Here is a 20,513-nt window from a genome sequence, read left to right as displayed (position 1 = left end):
TAAACATCTTTCACAACAAGATGCCGGAGGGAACGCTCGGGTCATAAGGGAGAGAGGAGGAAGAAGGAGAGGGAGGCTGAAGGGAGGGGAAGAGGGAGGGGGGGTTAAAGGGGGTGAGGGAGGGACGGAGGGGATAAAAGGGAGGGCGGAGGTATTCATGACAGCGACGCTACAAAGAACTGGTGTTTACGTCACACATCTTTAGGGCTGGGAGGGGGACGCACGCCCCCTTGTGTGTGTGTGTGTGTGTGTGTGTGTGTGTGTGTGAGAGAGAGAGAGAGAGAGAGAGAGAGAGAGAGAGAGAGAGAGAGAGAGAGAGAGAGAGAGAGAGAGAGAGAGAGAGAGAGAGAGAGAGAGAGAGTCCACCTACTTGGATCACAGACAGCCAAACCAAAACACGGACTCCAGCTCGTTAAGCAGATACAACACAAACACGCCCACTAAAGGCTGACTCATCTCCCGCCTCGCGACCTCTGATGCTCAGGAAACTCTGAATGTGTACCTCCGGCCGGCGGCGGCAGCTGCAGGGAACAGTTGAAAGGAAAAGATGGTCGCTGTGCGAGACACAAGGACTACTGGCCACCACGGGAAGACGACGGGCCTCGATCGCTATTTTACCCGGGCAGCAAAGAGCAGGCGATATATATATATATATATATATATATATATATATATATATATATTATTATTTTATTATTATACTTTGTCGCTGTCTCCCGCGTTTGCGAGGTAGCGCAAGGAAACAGACGAAAGAAATGGCCCAACCCCCCCCCATACACATGTATATACATACGTCCACACACGCAAATATACATACCTACACAGCTTTCCATGGTTTACCCCAGACGCTTCACATGCCTTGATTCAATCCACTGACAGCACGTCCACCCCGGTATACCACATCGCTCCAATTCACTCTATTCCTTGCCCTCCTTTCACCCTCCTGCATGTTCAGGCCCCGATCACACAAAATCTTTTTCACTCCATCTTTCCACTTCCAATTTGGTCTCCCTCTTTTCCTCGTTCCCTCCACCTCCGACACATATATCCTCTTGGTCAATCTTTCCTCACTCATTCTCTCCATGTGCCCAAACCACTTCAAAACACCCTCTTCTGCTCTCTCAACCACGCTCTTTTTATTTCCACACATCTCTCTTACCCTTACGTTACTCACTCGATCAAACCACCTCACACCACACATTGTCCTCAAACATCTCATTTCCAGCACATCCATCCTCCTGCGCACAACTCTATCCATAGCCCACGCCTCACAACCATACAACATTGTTGGAACCACTATTCCTTCAAACATACTCATTTTTGCTTTCCGAGATAATGTTCTCGACTTCCACACATTCTTCAAGGCCCCCAGAATTTTCGCCCCCTCCCCCACCCTATGATCCACTTCCGCTTCCATGGTTCCATCCGCTGCCAGATCCACTCCCAGATATCTAAAACACTTCACTTCCTCCAGTTTTTCTCCATTCAAACTCACCTCCCAACTGACTTGACCCTCAACCCTACTGTACCTAATAACCTTGCTCTTATTCACATTTACTCTTAACTTTCTTCTTCCACACACTTTACCAAACTCAGTCACCAGCTTCTGCAGTTTCTCACATGAATCTGCCACCAGCGCTGTATCATCAGCGAACAACAACTGACTCACTTCCCAAGCTCTCTCATCCCCAACAGACTTCATACTTGCCCCTCTTTCCAAAACTCTTGCATTTACCTCCCTAACAACCCCATCCATAAACAAATTAAACAACCATGGAGACATCACACACCCCTGCCGCAAACCTACATTCACTGAGAACCAATCACTTTCCTCTCTTCCTATATATATATATATATATATATATATATATATATATATATATATATATATATATATATATATATATATATTCCTATGAGTCCATGGGGGAAAATGAAACACGATAAGTTCCCAAGTGCACTTTCGTGTAATAATCACATCATCAGAGGAGACACAAGAGAGAATTATTACAGTCAGTTGATATACAGCGAAGAGACGAAGCTAGAACGCCATTTGGTAAACATGCGATTGTGATCCTTTCCAATATATATATATATATATATATATATATATATATATATATATATATATATATATATATATATATATATATATATATATATATATATATTTATTTATCTATTTATTTCATTTATTTTGCTTTGTCGCTGTCTCCCGCGTCTGCGAGGTAGCGCAAGGAAACAGACGAAAGAAATGGCCCAACCCACCCCCATACACATGTATATACATACACGTCCACACACGCAATTATACATACCTACACATCTCAATGTACACATATATATATATACACACACACAGACATATATATATATATACACATGTACATAATTCATACTGTCTGCCTTTATTTACTCCCATCGCCACCTCGCCACACATGGAATAACATCCCCCTCCCCCCTCATGTGTGCGAGGTAGCGCTAGGAAAAGACAACAAAGGCCCCATTAGTTCACACACAGACTCTAGCTGTCATGTAATAATGCCCGAAACCACAGCTCCCTTTCCACATCCAGGCCCCACACAACTTTCCATGGTTTACCCCAGACGCTTCACATGCCCTGATTCAATCCATTGACAGCACGTAGACCCCGGTATACCACATCGATCCAATTCACTCTATTCCTTGCCCGCCTTTCACCCTCCTGCATGTTCAGGCCCCGATCACTCAAAATCTTTTTCACTCCATCTTTCCACCTCCAATTTGGTCTCCCACTTCTCCTCGTTCCCTCCACCTCCGACACATATATCCTCTTGGTCAATCTTTCCTCACACATTCTCTCCATGTGCCCAAACCATTTCAAAACACCCTCTTCTGCTCTCTCAACCACGCTCTTTTTTATTTCCAAACATCTCTCTTACCCTTACATTACTTACTCGATCAAACCACCTCACACCACATATTGTCCTCAAACATCTCATTTCCAGCACATCCACCCTCCTGCGCACAACTCTATCCATAGCCCACGCCTCGCAACCATACAACATTGTTGGAACCACTATTCCTTCAAACATACCCATTTTTGCTTTCCACGATAATGTTCTCGACTTACAAACATTCTTCAAGGCTCCCAGGACTGTCGCCCCTCCCCCACCCTATGATTCACTTCCGCTTCCATGGTTCCATCCGCTGCCAGATCCACTCCCAGATATCTAAAACACTTTACTTCCTCCAGTTTTTCTCCATTCAAACTTACCTTCCAAATGACTTGACCCTCAACCCTACTGTACCTAATAACCTTGCTCTTATTCACGTTTACTCTTAACTTTCTTCTTTCACACACTTTACCAAACTCAGTCACCAGCTTCTGCAGTTTCTCACATGAATCAGCCACCAGTGCTGTATCATCAGCGAACAACAACTGACTCACTTCCGAAGCTCTCTCATCCACAACAGACTGCATACTGCATATATATATATTTGGAAATTACTTTCAGGTTGAGGGAGATATATTTAAACATCAATTTGTGGCCGACGAAGTAGCGACACGACGATCACTAATATAGTCGTGTGTATACGTCAGCTCCAGACCGGAGAGAGACAGTCTCTACACATGAATACATAATAGCGTTCCTACGAAGACAATCATCTCAAGCGATAGACGATATATTAATACATTATCATGATACACAAGACGAGAACAGCCCCCACGACCCACACTGACAATAAGCCCAACCCTCAGGGATATCATGACGTGTGTAGAGGAGACGTGCGCCAACCATTGTTGACCCTGGCATATCTTCACCCTCGGAACATCCTGGACGACTCTATATATAAGACGAGTTTTTCTCAGTAGAGAGGCAATTAAAATTTCTGTGTTGTTGTAGTACATAAATCGACGGAGCGTCAGTTGTCAAGATCAGCTGCTCCCTGAACACGTCATCAAGATCAGTTGCTCCCTGAACACGTCATCATCAGTTGCTTCCTGAACACGTCATCATCCGTTGCTCCCTGAACACATCAAGATCAGTTGCTCCCTGAAAATGTCATCAAGATCAGCTGCTCCCTGAACACGTCATCAAAATCAGTTGCTCCCTGAACACGTCATCAAGATCAGCTGCTCCCTGAACACGTCATCAAGATCAGCTGCTTCCTGAACATGTCAAGATCAGTTGCTCCCTGAACACGTCATCAAAATCAGTTGCTCCCTGAACACGTCATCAAGATCACCTGCTCCCTGAACACGTCATCAAGATCAGCTGCTCCCTGAACACGTCATCAAAATCAGCTGCTCCCTGAACACGTCAAGATCAGTTGCTCCCTGAACACGTCATCAAGATCAGTTGCCACGTCATCAAGATCGTCTGCTGCCTGACACGTCATCAAGATCGTCTGTTGCCTGACTCGTCATCAAGATCGCTTGCTGCCTGACACGTCATCAAGATCGCCTGCTGCCTGACACGTCATCAAGATCGTCTTTTGCCTGACACGTCATCAAGATCGTCTTTTGCCTGACACGTCATCAAGATCGCCTGCTGCCTGACACGTCATCAAGATCGCCTGCTGCCTGACACGTCATCAAGATCGCCTGCTGCCTGACACGTCATCAAGATCGCCTGCTGCCTGACACGTCATCAAGATCGCCTGCTGCCTGACACGTCATCAAGATCGCATGTTGCCTGACACGTCATCAAGATCGTCTGTTGCCTGACACGTCATCAAGATCGCCTGCTGCCCGACACGTCATCAAGATCGCCTGTTGCCTGACATGTCATCAAGATCGCCTGCTGCCTGACACGTCATCAAGATCGCCTGCTGCCTGACACGTCATAAAGATCGCCTGCTGCCTGACACGTCATCAAGATCGCCTGTTGCCTGACACGTCATCAAGATCGCCTGTTGCCTGACACGTCATCAAGATCGCCTGTTGCCTGACACGTCGTCAAGATCGCCTGTTGCCTGACACGTCATCAAGATCGTCTGTTGCCTGACACGTCATCAAGATCGCCTGCTGCCCGACACGTCATCAAGATCGCCAGCTGCCTGACACGTCGTCAAGATCGTCTGCTGCCTGACACGTCATCAAGATGGCCTGCTGCCTGACACGTCATCAAGATCGCCTGCTGCCTGACACGTCGTCAAGATCGTCTGCTGCCTGACACGTCATCAAGATCGGCTGTTGCCTGACACGTCATCAAGATCGCCTGCTGCCTGACACGTCATTAAGATCGCCTGCTGCCTGACACGTCATCAAGATCGCCTGCTGCCCGACACGTCGTCAAGATCGTCTGTTGCCTGACACGTCGTCAAGATCGCCTGCTGCCTGACACGTCATCAAGATCGCCTGCTGCCCGACACGTCGTCAAGATCGCCTGCTGCCTGACACGTCGTCAAGATCGTCTGCTGCCTGACACGTCATCAAAATCGTCTGTTGCCTGACACGTCATCAAGATCGCCTGCTGCCTGACACGTCGTCAAGATCGGCTGTTGCCTGACACGTCATCAAGATCGGCTGTTGCTTGACACGTCATCAAGATCGGCTGTTGCCTGACACGTCATCAAGATCGCCTGCTGCCTGACACGTCATTAAGATCGTCTGTTGCCTGACACGTCATCAAGATCGCCTGCTGCCCGACACGTCGTCAAGATCGACTGCTGCCAGACACGTCGTCAAGATCGCCTGCTGCCTGACACGTCATCAAGATCGCCTGCTGCCCGACACGTCGTCAAGATCGCCTGCTGCCTGACACGTCGTCAAGATCGTCTGCTGCCTGACACGTCATCAAGATCGTCAGTTACCTGACACGTCATCAAGATCGCCTGCTGCCTGACACGTCGTCAAGATCGCCTGCTGCCTGACACGTCATCAAGATCGGCTGTTGCCTGACACGTCATCAAGATCGTCTGTTGCCTGACACGTCATCAAGATCGGCTGTTGCCTGACACGTCATCAAGATCGCCTGCTGCCTGACACGTCATCAGGCGCCATCTTTGAGTAACCACGGGCAGGTGATGGGTCAGTTCAGCTAGCAAGCTTCATCATGGCTGAACGTGAGACAGTCCTCCAGTGTTGAGGTTGTAGTGAGGTGTGGGAGTGGTTTGCTGATGTCGGCTCTCTGGTGGCTTTGATGTGGCGACACCCACCATCCGGGGCACTGCCAGTGTCTCACATCGTGTTGTGTGTGTGTGTGTGTGTGTGTGTGTGTGTGTGTGTGTGTGTGTGTAACACATAAGGCAACACGTGCTCAGTAGTGTTCTATGGAACAGTGCTTCGCTCCCCTATCTGTCCTTTTCTTGGAGGAGCAGGAGGAGAGGTGTGAGGGAAAGACGGTCTCAGTGTGATAAACAACAACTTATGATCCACTCTGTATATACCATAATTTCTACCTTCCCACAGATAAACGTGGATCACCCCACAGTTGCCAAGGAAACCCAGGCCTGCCCACATTACCCACACATCCTGTTACGCCAGCCATTCTGAGCAGGTAATGATCTCCAGCGTATAGTATCAGCGAGTCAATGTAATTTCATTTACATCAAACTGAATTTTCAGGTCACCCAAGAGAAAGACTGCCTCCAGTCCATGGTAAAATCATCCAGGATACCAGCTTAAAGTTATGAAACCATTACAACTCACTAAATGAATTCCAAATAGAAAAATATAAATAATGACAACCTACAGAATATTACACACGTGAGATGCCTTCTGAGGCAGGGTCCTCAGACCATTACTGAGGCAGGGTCCTCAGACCATTACTGAGGCAGGGTCCTCAGACCATTACTGAGGCAGGGTCCTCAGACCATCACTGAGGCAGGGTCCTCAGACCATTACTGAGGCAGGGTCCTCAGACCATTACTGAGGCAGGGTCCTCAGACCATTACTGAGGCAGGGTCCTCAGACCATTACTGAGGCAGGGTCCTCAGACCATTACTGAGGCAGGGTCCTCAGACCATTACTGAGGCAGGGTCCTCAGACCATTACTGAGGCAGGGTCCTCAGACCATCACTGAGGCAGGGTCCTCAGACCATCTCTAAAACAAGGCCCTCAGACCATCTCTAAAACAAGGCCCTCAGCCCACCTCACACCCTCCCATATCTAAGTCCATACGTTCAAGTCTCTGGATTACCTGTGACGCCTTGTCCTCACCACAGCATGTGGGGAGACACGGCGATTCAACAAACTAAATAACGCTAAACTGTCTTCTGTTGTGTATCAGAGGATGGTACGCCATGGCTATACAGAATCAGTAATTCCCACAGCCTCAGCTGGTATGGCCAGGAGCGGAGGTCTGCTGGTGAGGTCAAGGAACAGAGACGGCATCACACGCCACACCCTAGGGATGAGCGGACGGAGGAGGGCGGCAGCAACCACCAGGCTGGCAGCAAACCGGAGCCTCGGGCCCCGGCCCACAGACCCTGCTAACCCTACGGAAACAGATGGCCGTAATTTCCTTACTGCCATCCGGCCCATTCTCGTCGTCATGCTCTCGTAAAGACTGCCACCAGCATGGAGTGTCCCGCACACCTGCCACAGATACGTTGCTCTCAACCCAAGCCACTTTTGGATCATGAGTTTAAACTCGTGTTTTTGTAGAGTGAGCACGATGGTACGGCCCTTGAACCATGACGGCACGACCACTGGATATGTAGCTCTGGTCTTTGATCTGGACCTTATGAAAGACTCGTCAAACGCCAGGCCATCACACCCAAGGGTCGTTCCGCCATATTCAGGGGTGGTGCCGTCGTAATCAACGGTCGTGTCGTCGTGCTCAATAATCGCAAAGTCGTGTTGAAGGAGTTAAGACACGTCGGTCAACAATAACACGTCGTATGTTTACGGCCAAACAGCAAAAGAAATATTTTATTTTCAAACAATGTAGATTCCTTACACAAACTCCGTGCCGCAGTCTGACGGTCATCGGCAATCTAAACTCCCCAGTCTTGTTTATGAGCTTCACTCAGGGACAGAGAAGGGAGATCCATTCACCAACCCACCCTTGACTCCCCGCCGTAAAGAGGTACGCCCATGGGGTGACCCACTGGCTCGGGTATAATGGTATGAAGCCTGTAGTTCATGGTCCCCTGATGTGAGGTTTCTGCAAATCTCAAGTGGTGCTGAGCCTGCAGTTTATGGCCCCATCAGGAGCAGACTCTCACATACTGAATGGTAACTCCAAGACGCACACAGCGGAGCCATGTCACGAAGGTATATGGGAAAGATACATAATAGATGAGCTAATGGTCTAGGACGAGGTTATCTGCTGGATATCAGTGTACAGGACAGCCAACTAACAGAAGACCTAATGGTGTCTAACGAGGTTATCTGCTGGAGGACAGACCATGCCATCCTGCACTCCTAATGTGCATCGCTGGAGACAGGATAGTGAGGCAAATGGCTTCCAAATGCTTCCGTAATGCGAGAGTATCTTGTTTGGACCGATGCATGTGTACCGTGGCTCTGACGGATGATCCTCCAGACTCATCTTGGCCTTGCAGGGCTGAGAATATCTGAACATGTTGCCCAAGTGGACACGGAGGCCTCAGGTGTCCGAGCCTCTGCCTGGGACACACTCGCACACTTGCTATTACATTCTCCTTCGTCACTATGGCCCGCATCCTGACCCCAGTTCGACACTGCCCACTGTCCGTCCACTGCGTTGATGTGGCTGTTGAATCTAAGCCCATATTTCACGACCTCTAAAGAATATGAAGATTTGTTCATTCTATTTTTCAGATAAAAAAAGAAGGAAGACGAAGAAAGAAAAAGAAAAGCCTTCGTCCATCTTGAGCCACAAACACCCACACCAAAACTTAATCATAACAATTACGAACTTTCAACTTTAATCAAATAGAAATCTAGAATCTGATTCATCTCCAGCCTCACGACCTCTGCTGCTCAGGAAATTCTGAATGTGTACCACCGGCCGGAGGCGGTAGCGGTGGGGGACAGTTGAAGGGAATAGACAGGCGCTGAGGAAGACATGAGGAAGACGACAGAACGGGTCACCATGGAAGACAATCTCAGCTTTATGTTACCCCGAGGACCACTACTGGACAATGACTTTTACTGGCTCCTGCAGACTTCAATTCCTGACTGCTGAGGTGCTCGTCAGATCTTAATCCCTGAGAGACGAGCGTCATCTTAAGACAGCACTGGCAGGATTAAGTAAGGCTCAGAGACCTATACAGCTGTAATGAACCAGTCTTAATGCCAAGGAACAAGCAACCTGCACTGTCAGAGGACAAGTCTGACCGTCTGGTTGACTGGTTGTGCTATGGTCTGTTTAGCTGGTTGGTTGATTGTGCTGAAGGACTATCAGTGCCAAGGGTCTTTAAGATCCGTTAACGTCAAGGTTAGACCAGCGAGCGAAAAATCTTGGAGACATGCTTCAGTTATAAACAGTCCTAAGGCCATACACGCCAGTATGGCCAAACACGGTCGTAGAAATGATTAGGGAAGTTATACTATGAATTCACTGTAGCTGCAAAACGTAAATGAGGGAAAGGACTTGAGTGTGATATCTCTGGTGACGTAAAGCCAAGTAACCAGTACAAAGAAGCAGTATCAAAGGCGGACAAAATTCTTGGATTCATTGGTAAGAATTTCGAAGCTAAGTCTCCTGATGAATATTTCGTCCAGTTTTGGACACCTGCTTGGAGAAAGACAGACGGAACGTAGAGAATACAGAGGCGAGCCAACAACATGATTTCCGGCCTGAGGATCAAATACCATGAGAGCCAAATGATAGAATTTAATTCATTTAGCTTAGAAAAGAGAAGATTAAGAGGTGATCTAATACAAGTACTCAAAACCATTAAAGGTTTCGCTAAGTTCAACATTAGTCAGCAAGATTTCCCTTCGTCACGGAGAAACCACAACAAAGCAACATACAGGCTCTATGACTCTCCTGCCCCAAACCTACAGTAAGGACACAGTGGATGAAGCCCTTCGGAGGGTCCACATAATGAGGTAGGGGAACGGTATGGACCAGCTCAGCATAAGTTCAGCAATGGACCATGTTAAGCAGGAGGGCAGCAATGGGCTAAGTTAAATGTTGGGTAGAAGGGCAGCACTGGAACAATGCAATGATCCTCCATGAAGGCAAAACTAGACCAAGTTCAGGGTCCTACATGTGGGCAGAACTGGACCAAGTTCAGGGTCCTGCATGAGGGCAGAACTGGACCAAGTTCAGGGTCCTGCATGAGGGCAGAACTGGACCAAGTTCACGGTCCTGCATGAGGGCAGAATTGGACCGAGTCAAGGGTCCTGCATGAAGGCAGAACTGGACCGAGTTAAGAATGCATCAGTGAGGCAGCACTGGACCACGTCATAGGTTAAGCTAGAGGGCTGACCTGCAACCTAGTTACTGATGTAGAGGGACATAACTCTGCTAGAAATCACCATCGTGTCGTCACCATCTCATGACATCCGTAACATCAAACTTCCACATCCACCATTCACAAGCCTCCTGATGTCAACCCCCGCTGTGGCTACAGGGACTACAGGACTGTAACACGGTCAGCCAACCCTCGGGAACCCTGGCAAGGTGTTTGTAATGTACACGCGCGGACGGACGGTCCGTGCGTCGCAATACCCACCTGACGATGCGCCTCGTACACACATAAGCAAGTTTTTAAACCAATTTGATGGGTTTAACAGCGATCACTTCGAAAAATGTAAAGACAAGAACAACCAGAGGCCACAACATGAAATTAAGAAAGCGATTATATTTAGAAAAGATATACAGAAATACTTTCATGGTGTAGGAGCTGCAGATGGGCGGAATGTAAAGAGTGAGGAGACTACATATGGACACCATACAGAGGTTCAAAAACTATATGACAGAAAGTTCAGGAGATGTGGCGCCACGAGTGTAGCACTCCTTCCCCTGTACGGTACTAATTGGCAATTACATGACAGTAATTACAATGATTGAGGCCGATACAATGCCACTCTCACATTAAGTGTAAACAGCTGTGATTTTCTCTTTTACTTTCCACTGGGCTGTTTCACTTCCTCTATTCTCCAGGTACATCATTCTATATATATATATATATATATATATATATATATATATATATATATATATATATATATATATATATATATATATATATATATATTCTTTTTTTTTTTTCAAACTATTCTTCATTTCCCGCGTTAGCGAGGTAGCGTTAAGAACAGAGGACTGGGCCATTGAGGGAATATACTCACCTGGCCCCCTTCTCTGTTCCTTCTTTTGGAAAATTAAAAAAAAATTGAGAGGGGAGGATTTCCAGCCCCCCCGCTCCCTCCCCTTTTAGTCGCCTTCTACGACACGTAGGAAATACGTGGGAAGTATTCTTTCTCCCCTATCCCCAGGGATAATATATATATATATATATATATATATATATATATATATATATATATATATCATTATACCTTGTAAGATGGTTTGACCAGGACAACAGAAAAGGTGCCTTCCACTTGGGCAACAAGGGCTAGACAAGCACTCCTCGCTGGCGTGTATTCATGCACATTACAGCTGCGTTTGTTTAGCCAAAATCATAATGTTAGTTCAACACACATGTCACTTGAGCAAACCCCCTTCATGTTATTTTTGTCTTCTGTCAATAATTTTCCAAACGACCTCAAGGTAAACATATGTCCACTATTTTTCCTATGTTTATCTAATTTTGAGATACAAGAGTTTATTCGTTATGAGGCTTCGTCATGCAGTGTAAGTCAAAGTCCTATAATCGGGTACAGACTTACGCGTCTTATGACTCAGGAGTCAATATCGAAACGATAATTGCTGGGGCAACCTACCGTCGTCCGCCCAATGTGTACACGATACACCGAGGTCAATGGTTGGGTTGTATGCCGCAGGGAATGACCTCACATGACCCAATATGACCCAAAACCCTTGAACACGATAGTTCGAACTGTGAACATAATGGTACGACTCTCAATAAAGAGTTGTACGATGGTACGACCCGTGAACACTATGGTACGACGGGTGAACACTATGGTGCGACCGTGAACACTATAGTACGACCGTGAACACTATGGTACGACCGTGAACACTATGGTACGACCGTGAACACTATAGTACGACCATGAACACCATGGTACGACCATGAACTCCATGGTACGACCGTGAACACTATGGTACGACCGTGAACATTATAGTACGACCGTGAACACTATGGTACGACCGTGAACACTATAGTGCGACCGTGTACACTATGGTACGACCGTGAACACTATGGTACGACCGTACACACTGTAGTACGACCCTCGAACACGACGGTACAACCTTTAAGGACGACCCTTGAACATGATGGCAGGCTCTCAGAGTACGACGGTACGACCACTGGGTACAGATGGTCTTGCTTCTGATCTAACCATGAAGGGATGTCAATGACAGGATATCTATTCCTCCAACGTTTCCAAGGATGATGACCTGGGGACACCATGCGTGCTGACCTGCCCCTGGGTCACTCCCTCACAGGTGCTGGTGTGGTCTGGTGGGGGAGGTGCTCCTCCTTACATGGTGGCGCCCGCAGCAACCCCGCCCCCCCAGGTGGCGGCAACAGACCCTCCGACAGACCCACAGCCTTCTGGTGATGACCAGGACCTTTCCAAAATGCTTGTGTAGCTCGCGGCTGCCTTACTTCCAAGCAGAGGGTCTTTGACGACACTGTACTCCCAGTGACACGGCCGTCGGCAAAGTTGAATTTCACTTGCGGTGTAAGCTCGTGCGGGCGGAGTACGGTAACACCTGCCAGACGTAATGTTTCTCGCGTTTATCTCTACCGATTTACAATTCTGCAATGTAGGCAGAGCGCATTGGCCGTATGCGCGCGCAGAGTACCTGCCTCCCTACATACCTTCCACTGGACTCTGTCATGATGACAGAGTCAGGGCGTAGCGCTCACCGCATGTCGAATTATACTGAGCACTTGATCGAGAGAGAGAGAGAGAGAGAGAGAGAGAGAGAGAGAGAGAGAGAGAGAGAGAGAGAGAGAGAGCAAAAAAGAGCAGCTTTCAGTAATGCGCCCTTGTACACAGGAGGAAATACGTCGCAAGGGAGAGAGAAAAAAAGTCACATTCATTTCGACGAACAAAGACTGAGACAGGGAGAGACAGCCAAGGGTGCGGCAGGAGAACAGACCTTAACACCTCTAGCAAGCTGCTGTGCCACACGTCTTGTGTGTATCCATGTACTACAACAGTGTTCCCAGCACACTTCCCCACTGCTGGGGACACTGTCAAAAGGAAGAACAAAAGGAAAGGAGAAGAAAAAAAGCTGGACTCATGTTTGAGAGAAAAGGGCTCCTTGGCAGGCCATAAGTGGGGCCAGCCAGACGGGAACAAAGTGTAATAACCCACACACACACACACACACACACACACACACACACACACCCACACACACACACACACACACACACACACACACACACACACGGTAAAACAGTAAGCCAGAACTGCACACCAGCACCGCTGACCTTTAAGTTACTAGAGGAAGTTACCAGGAGACAGACACACCACTGCCTACGTGGGAGACAACATGGCCTTACAAAGACACGATCTCATGTATAGAATGTGATCAATCTTATGAAAGTTTACGGCATCTTTGAATAAAGGAATGGGTGGGTGGGCTATGTCTTCCTGAGCAGCAAGAGGGTGTTTGATGCCGTCCCATACACACACACACACACACACACACACACACACACACACACACACACACACACACACACACGTGTGACGTGGATGCAACACATCCAAGCTGGAGTGGAAGAAGAGGCAACGTAAATGGACTGAAACGTAACTAGACGAGGGGAGAGAGAGAGAGAGAGAGAGAGAGAGAGAGAGAGAGAGAGAGAGAGAGAGAGAGAGAGAGAGAGAGAGAGAGAGAGAGAGAGAGAGAGAATCTTTTCGTCAACGTCAAAACTGCCATCAATTATGTTCGTGACGGTGAAACGTGACGTACAGTCGACGGAACACGCCACAACAGTCTGGGCTTCCTGTAGAATGCGTCACAGAGGAACGCAGCAAGAACCGTAGCAGACATGAGTGGAGTGAACTACAAGGAGAGGAAGGAAGGAAGGAAGGAAGTCCACGGTCTGTCCACATGAAAGGAAGGAATATACGGCAAGATATCATTCCATAAAACTTCCCAAGAAGCCATGAAGTAAGTCACCATAAGAACAGCTCGTTCAAACTGAGAAAACAATATAAAAGAGAACATAAATGGAAACCATGCAAGTGTACGGAGGGACGTGTGTACGGAGGGACGTAGGGGAAGCATATCTTCAGCGACGACAGTGTTGGGCACACGTGGGACAAGCTAAGTCGGGAGGAGGTGTCCCCTGGTACCACTCAAACATTTACAAACGTAAATGACAAAAATACGAAGAGAAAGTCTGGGCCGACCAGCGTACACATCCCTCCCCATATAGAGGAATAGGACACACACACACACACACACACACACACACACACACACACACCACACGTCACATATACACCGCCTATAAACATGCAACAGCACCAAACACAGGATGTACAGCACCAAACACAGGATGTACAGCAACAAACACAGGATATACAGCACCATATACAGTATGTACAGCATCATACACAGGATGTACAGAACCATACACAGGATGTACAGCACCATACACAGGATGTAAAGCACCATACAAAGGATGTACAGACCCATACACAGGATGTACAGCACCTTACACAGAATGTACAGCACCATACACAGGATGTACAGAACCATACACAGGATGTACAGAACCATACACAGGATGTACAGCACGATACACAGGATGTACAGCATCACACACAAGATGTACAGCACCATACACAGGATGCACAGCACCATACACAGGATGTACAGAACCATACACAGGATGTACAGCACCACACACAGGATGTACAGCACCATACACAGGATGTACAGCACCATACACAGGATGTACAGCACCATACACAGGATGTACAGCACCATATACAGGATGTACATCTCCATACATATGATGTACAGCACCACACACAGGATGTACATCTCCATACATATGATGTACAGCACCACACACAGGATGTACAGCATCACACACAGGATGTACAGCATCATACACATAATGTACAGCATCATACACAGGATGTACAGCACCATACACATGATGTAGAGCATCATACACAGGATGTACAGCACCATACACAGGATGTACAGCACCACACACAGGATGTACAGCACCACACACAGGATGTACAGCATCATACAAATAATGTACAGCATCATACACAGGATGTACAGCACCATACACAGGATGTACAGCATCATACACAGGATGTACAGCACCATACACAGGATGCACAGCACCATACACAGGATGTACAGCACAACACAAAGGACGTACAGCATCATACACATAATGGACAGCATCATACACAGGATGTACAGCACAACACACAGGATGTACAGCATCATACACATAGTGTACAGCATCACACATAGGATGTACAGCACCATACACAGGATGTACAGCATCATACACATAATGTACAGCATAATACACAGGATATACAGCATCATACACGTACTGTACAGCATCATACACAGGATGTACAGCACCATATAAAGGATGTAAAGCATCATACACATAATGTACAGCACCACACACAGGATGTACAGCATCATACACATAATGTACAGCATCACACATAGGATGTACAGCACCATACAGAGGATGTACAGCAACATACACAGGATGTACAAGTAGCAGTAAGCCAATAGAGGAGAGCACACCAAGGCTCCCCCGTACGTAAGATAGGTCAGGTAACAGGTATGGGGGTGGCAGAGGGGTATGACTGCCGGACTGGCATCAGTGGCTCGTATCGTTAATGCTCTTACGAGCAACAAACCCCGAACCATCTCTTCACATCCTTCGTTACTTTATATTTCCGAGTAAAATAATGCGTTGATCCGTGTACGTCTTGGCGTTAACTCAGGGTTATGCAAATGTCGAGACAGACAGACAAAAAGGGAAATGAGTAAGTCTTTCACACAGACACAAACGTCTGTAATACAAAGGTCGGTCGTGTTGACGGTGGTAGCAGTGGTGCCCAACAGCTGGGTCTCGTCCACTGGTCCCATGAAGATCCCAGCCAGGGAGATGGTACAGGAAGGACACACTGAGAGGGAGTATCTTACGAAGGTACAACATGGAGGGAGAAGGTTGGGACTAGTGTTAAGGTGGCTGCCGTGTGGTGGAGGGGTGAGGAGATCTGGTGGAGGGAAGCGAAGGACGTGGGACACACGGGGGTGATTAGCTGGTGGTGACCCCGCGAGAGAGAGAGAGAGAGAGAGAGAGAGAGAGAGAGAGAGAGAGAGAGAGAGAGAGAGAGAGAGAGAGAGAGAGAGAGAGATGGGAAAGACCGTAGGTTCCTCACCACGCCCCTTAAGAGTAAACCGGTCCCTCACCATGCCCACAGGGAAGTAAACAGGTCCTTCACCACGCCCACAGGGAGGTAAACTTGTACCTCAACACGCCTACAGGGTGGTAAACTAAAGCCTCACACGCCCACAGAGAGGCAAACCGGTCCCCCTCACCATGCCTACAAGGAGGTAAACCGGTCATCACCATGCGTACAGGGAGATAAAGCAATGCTCCCCCACGCCCACAGGCAGGTAGACCAGTGCTCCCCCACGCTCACAGACACGTAAACCAGTGCTCCGCAGCGTCCAAAGGCGGGAAAACCAGTTCTCCCCACGCCCACAGGCAGGTAAACCAGTGCTCCGCCGCGCCCACAGGGAGTCAGTACTGGATCCTCACGAAACTGTCTGGTGTCCAGTCAGTCCGTGACGATACACGGAATAAAACGGCCACAGGAACGCACGCAAACAGGCAATAAACGGAAGGGAACAGAATTTTGAGATAATCTGACAGGAGGGAATGAGTGAACGGCACATAAACACGAGGAGAAGAATAAATGACACAAGTCCAACACGACTGGGAACACTCCAGAGGCCGAGGGACATGCAATCTTATCACCCAAACAATTGATAGGGAATTTAAAACCCCCTCAAAATCAAGTTTCTGACAGACCTTCAAAGACTTAGCATTTCTATAAAACATCATTTCAATCATATACATCTGTTGGTTACGGTACTACACGAAAATATTACGAATATCTGAAAAAAAAAGCATGTTATTAAAAAAGAAAAAAAAAATGCTTCAATGAAATGCAAATAGCATACGATGAGTCCCTGGTAATGCTTCATCATACACAGTCCTGAACTTACATAAACAGAGGACGGTGATGGCCGGCTATTGCCGGAACATGACGGAGTAATGTTACCATGTCAACAGGTCCGACACAAGCGGCTCACGCGAACACCAGGTTCCTATAATGGTACGCTTAGTCCCAGAATGCTCAATGTTGCCTCTCTCTCTCTCTCTCTCTCTCTCTCTCTCTCTCTCTCTCTCTCTCTCTCTCTCTCTCTCTCTCTCTCTGTATAACATATGACCAAATTTGAGAGAGAGAGAGAGAGAGAGAGAGAGAGAGAGAGAGAGAGAGAGAGAGAGAGAGAGAGAGAGAGAGAGAGAGAGAGAGCACCAACAAGATCTTCCTCACAGCAAAATCTCGTCGTGGTTAACAGGTGAGGTGAAAGAGCTTCACCCTAGCCCTACCGTATGGCAAACTCTCTCTCTCTCTCTCTCTCTCTCTCTCTCTCTCTCTCTCTCTCTCTCTCTCTCTCTCTCTCTCTCTCTTGCGTTTGGCAGTCAGGTGTGCTGCAGACGTCACCGCCCATCACAGCCACACCTCACACCTGCTGTTCCGGCAAGCTAAAATATCTTCCAGGGCGAGCGGCACAGAGTCGAGTGTTCCTGTTCCTGGTGTACTGGAAGAATAAGTATCGCCAGGTAACTAGGAGCACGTAACACCAGGTAACTAGGGGGTAAATAACATCAGGTAACTAGGGTGTAAGCAGCAAGAGGTAACTAGGGATGAGTAACGCCAAGTAACTAGGAATAAATCAAGGATAGGTAACGGTGGGTAATAAGGGATAAGCAGCGCCAGGTAACATGGGGTGAGTAAAGCCAGGTAACTAGGAATAAGTTACACTAGGTAACTAGAGACAAGTAATACCAGGTAACTATGGGCAAGTAACGCCAAGGAACAAGGTGCTAGGTAACAAGAAAACCAAGGGATCCCATCAACAGACAAGGAAGCCAGTGGACTCCATCTACTGATGTGAAGGCCAATGGACCTGTTTAGCATGGCATTACGAGCCTGGAGTACGACAGTGCGACCCTTGAGCACGACAGTACGACCCTTGAGTACGACGGTGCGACCCTTGAGCACTACAGAACGACCCTTAAGCTCATGGGCTGCGCGGGCGAGTTTTGCCCATCTGTAGAGGTGCAAGCCACAATCGCCGCTCCTCTTGGACCGTCCTCCAGAGACTACAGCAGAGGGCATCACCGGCCTACGTCACTCTAGACGGCAGCAGTTTAAGCTCATCCGTGGAGGCTTGACATTACGAGAAATTCCTCCACTCATGAAATATGGATATTGACCTTCCAGTGATCAATACCTTCCAGTGATCAATAGCAGCAGCGGCGGCAGGAAGAGCAAAGGAGGGAGGGGCCTGGAGGCCACCCTCACGTCCATTCCTCTCGCCGCCTGTCGCCCTCGGTGACGTGTTCAACAAGATGCTCCCACAAGAGTGGCGTCAGAATCTAAAGTAGGTAGGTAGGTCCCTCCTGCAGGAGGAAGACGTACAAAATGGTATGCCTGCTCCTCCTGCCTCTTACTGAGGGTTACTGTCCGCGACGTAAATTCATTCTCCCTACCCCTCCTCCCCCTAACCAAGAGATGTAAGCTGATGAAATACGTCTTCTTTCGTAACGCAGAAGAGAGGGAGAGAGGCGGTATAAAGGACGAGTTATCAGGGGGCGGCGGGCGGCGGTTTAAGGTGAGGGATCGTACCAGGGACCGGAGTGACATTTACCGGTGTAAACACGTACTTCAATCAGCGGGGGACATGTTTATATGAGGGGCGCCTCACCGGCACACCAGCCCTGGTGCCCGTCTTCCCCAGGAGGTGTGGATCACACGGACGGATATGGTTCGAGACGGAGGCTGTGGGAGGCACATGAGCAAGGACGGAAAAGACGTGTAGATGCACGCGCGCGCACGCACACAAACACACACACACACACACACACACACACACACACACACACACACACACACACACACACTTATAGGTGAGTCTGGAGACAGGAGTATTGGGTGGATCTGTAGACAGGAGTGCTGGGTAGGTCTGAAGACAGGAGCACTGGATAGGTCTATAGACAGGAGTGCTAGGTGGGTCTGCAGACAGGAGTGCTGGGTAGGTCTGAAGACAGGAGCACTGGGTGGGTCTGTAGACAGGAGCACTGGGTGGGTCTGTAGACAGGAGTGCTGGGTGGGTCTGAAGACAGGATCGCTTGATGGGTCTGGAGACTGGAGTGCTGGGTGGGTCTGCAGACAGGAGTGCTGGGTGAGTCTGGAGATATGAGTGCTGGGAGCGTCTGGAGACAGGAGTACTGGGTGGGTCTGGATATAGTTGTGCTGGGTGGGTGTGCACACGGTGAGAACCGGTCAGCAGCCTTAGAGGATCAGTGAGGATAAAGTCGAGTTACATATTGTTGACGAGATGTTGGAGCGTCGTGTGGCTGGCTGATAATAATAGGAAGACAGTGCTGCTGCTGCTGCTGCTGCAGGATTATGGTTGTGGTCCTGGGGAAGCAGCGGCGATCCTATCAGCTAAAGCCTTCTCCCTCAGCCGTAGGATCTCCTCCCGTCTTTATTGGTCCGGGGCTCTACGGAAGGACACCACCGTGCGCAGGGAGGTCCTCTTGCTAGAGACATACACTGATCGCGGATTCACAGGATCTGCGAGCGTCTAGTCCAATACGTATGTAAATGATACAGATATACGGAGCAAGATGTTATCATGTGCCATCTTCCGTCATTCCTAGTGCGGCCCGCACAGGATATTCCCTTGCCAGGGGTTAAGTGCACCTCTGTACTTCACGTCGCACCGCAATTGTGTATGGAAGAAAGGAAGATGTTTTTATGCATAAATCCAGACCGCACGAAGCTTCGACACCGTTAGCACCCCACAGAAGTTATGGCCTTCCCAAGTCTCTCAATGATGGGTATCTGAACCAACCCAAGTCTTCTGTACCAGCTGAGCCAACCATGGATCTCTGTACCAGCTGACTACCACCAGCAGACCCAACCTAGCCCCTCAGTGCCATCTGGCCACTAACAGCTGCTGTTGCTGCTGCGGCCCAAATCCCGTTTTCTGGCTAGAAAAGTTTCCGGTCATCGGCCAATGTAAAGGTTATTTAGAGAATCGGTTCACTTATCGCTGTCGTAAAGGCTAGCGAGCGTTTCCCGTTAGTAAGAGGTTCAGGAAGTGGGCGGCTCGGCTGAGGCTGTGGTGCGGGCT

At 48.4% G+C, this 20,513-nt stretch overlaps 1 protein-coding gene across 5 annotated transcripts in view; it reads right to left on the bottom strand.

Moving 5' to 3' along the window:
- The window catches only part of Dpp10 (Dipeptidyl peptidase 10), a 788,027-nt gene that overhangs the window by 353,950 nt on the left and 413,564 nt on the right, over positions 1-20,513 (bottom strand). The window lies entirely within an intron of this gene.

The sequence above is a fragment of the Panulirus ornatus genome, chromosome 16 (assembly GCF_036320965.1).
Source record: "Panulirus ornatus isolate Po-2019 chromosome 16, ASM3632096v1, whole genome shotgun sequence".
Taxonomy (NCBI): domain Eukaryota; kingdom Metazoa; phylum Arthropoda; class Malacostraca; order Decapoda; family Palinuridae; genus Panulirus; species Panulirus ornatus.
This window is presented reverse-complemented; position numbering and strand designations above follow the sequence as displayed.